This window comes from Erinaceus europaeus, chromosome 16, assembly GCF_950295315.1.
Source record: "Erinaceus europaeus chromosome 16, mEriEur2.1, whole genome shotgun sequence".
NCBI classification, from domain to species: domain Eukaryota; kingdom Metazoa; phylum Chordata; class Mammalia; order Eulipotyphla; family Erinaceidae; genus Erinaceus; species Erinaceus europaeus.
In genome coordinates, this window is record NC_080177.1 from 64,045,040 (window position 1) to 64,047,447 (window position 2,408).

The 2,408-nt window shown below is 34.6% G+C and overlaps 1 pseudogene; it reads left to right on the forward strand.

The window, feature by feature from the left end:
- The first annotated feature begins 1,506 nt into the window (after window positions 1-1,506).
- Window positions 1,507-2,130, forward strand: LOC103108012 (ornithine decarboxylase-like; annotated as a pseudogene).
- The last annotated feature ends 278 nt before the right edge of the window (window positions 2,131-2,408 follow it).

Below are 2,408 nucleotides of genomic sequence, written 5' to 3' on the forward strand. Positions count from 1 at the left end.
TAATATTTAATCTTTATGAATATATAACTAGTGACACTGTGAAGGTACACATGGAAATGATGGGCCTTTAATGTAGAATTTTTACTTCTTAGGTGAATGGAGGAACTATAGTTTGTAGAGGTATATAAAACATTTCAATTATACTTGTACTCTATTCCCTAAGCTGTATTTGTGTGTGTGTGTGTGTGTGTGTGTTGCTGCTTTTACATTTTTAAATATGCCTGAGTTATTTCACTTAAAAATACCTTCCAAACAAAAACAAAACAAGCAAACTGGCTCCAGTTGCAATATGTCTATTAAGTTTATTCTTGTTATTTTGGGTGATCCTTATTTTAGGAACCATATATCATATACCAAATTAAGATAAATCTGTGTTTCTAGGGAAAGACAAAGGCCTGAGATTCATGAGTGTTGATTGTCTTTGTAATAGGAAATTTAATACTAATAAGTCTATTTGAAACAAAGCAGAGGCTACAGCTGTTGCCTTGCATTTGTGTGTGTGTTGAGACAGGATGAGCTGTGAATTGATGAATATTATAGTATGAAATTTCATGTAAAAAAGTCTCAAAGCAATCCACAGATTTCACATTTAGATGACATTTCTTCCTGTCTCTTTGTCTTTATATTCCTATTTCTCTTCCTTTTCTGTCCCAGCTTGACTTACACGTTATTTTTCATACATCTATCCAGTGCTTTTGCATGTCAAAATTATTGCTAAAGCATGCAGTACTTGAGCAAAATGCCGCAATTTTTCTTCCATTAACTCTTTAAATTAAATACTATATAAATATAAGCACAAATTGACTAGGAACACAGATGACTATTCTGCAATACAAATTTCTCTTCACTGCCAGATCCATGATTTTTTCCTCAGTGCTTCCTTTAATGTAGATTGAAAAACAATCTATTTATTGAGCAAAAAAAGCTATATGGCAAAAACCTGTTTATCATTATTATTTTTTAAAGGATAGAGCTGACTGTAATTCAGCTAGGAACCTTTGTGAAGATTAGGTCTATTCCTGAAGCTACAATTTTCACAGCAAATGCTTTCTTATTCTTAAGAATAATTTATCCAACTTCTGTTATAAATATATTTATTTTCTTATGTGTGTACTGAACACTTAGAAAAAGTTTTATTATCAGTCATTTTATCTTTATCCAAAGTTTTTAAAGAATTGCTTGATGCTAATTATATGAGACCTCGTATGTATTAAATCAGGTATTCTGTGTAAGCATTTTTCATCTTTGTGAAGGTTAGAAAGCTGAACTGATTATAACCTTGTATCAATATTCTTCTGATTTTTTTTTAGGAACTATCAATATTTTCCATGTGCTAATTTCACTGTCACTTACCTATAAGTATCCTCTTGTAATTTATATACTATTGATGACATTATGATCAAAAATAATTTTATAAGTCTATTATTAATCATCTAGATAAAAGTAAACACAAAGTTCATGGAGAAGGCAGGCTTGCTCTATTTTTTTAAAAATTTTCACTAATGAATGGAAGATTCTTTTGTAGCGTTTCCCAGGTCATCCACTGTTGCTCTGTTTAAAAATATTGGGGGGGGGGGAGAAAATCTCTGTCACCTCCCTGAAGTCTTTGGCAAAAGTATTGATATCAACTTCCATATGGGGAATGGCTGTACTGATCTCAAGACTTTTGTGTGGCCACTTCTGATACCCTCTGTGTCATTAACATGGGGGCTGAAGTTGGCTTCAACCTGTTTCTGCTTGATATTGGTGGTGGCTTTCCTGGATCTGAGAATGGAAAGCTTCAATCTGAAGAGATTGCCAGTGTCATCAACTCAGCATCAGACAATTATTTTCCATCAGAGTTGGAAGTGAGAATCATAGCTGAGCCAGGCAGGTATTATACTGCATCCATTTTCACACTTGGCAGCTAAAAGCATTGCCAAAAAAAAAAAAAAAATTGTGTTAAAGGAACAGTCAGGCTCTGATGATGAGTCCAGTAAACAAATTTTCACGTACTATGTGAATGATGGAATATATGGGTCATTTAATTCCATTCATTATGATCCTGCACACATGAAGACCCTGCTGTAAAAGAGACCCACACCAGAATATTATTCATCCAGCATATGGTTTTGTAAGAGAGCCCAATGAAGGCAAAATGTAGATTAGCTTTGAAATAGACTTCTAGGAAGAAGCCAGTCCTTGAGGAGGGCAGAACTTTGCTTGCACTCACTCCCCTAACTCCCAAGCCATGGGACCCTGGTCTCTGAGACAAAAAGGAGTGGAACCCTGGCTTGGTACTTAGATTTTAAAGACCCTCTTTTTCTTCCTTGGAGGAAATGGAACCTTTATCATTTAACCGTTCTCCTCCAAATTCCCTATGATGTTATGGGCAAGTTTTTCTCAGAGTCTATGGGACTCAAAGGTGT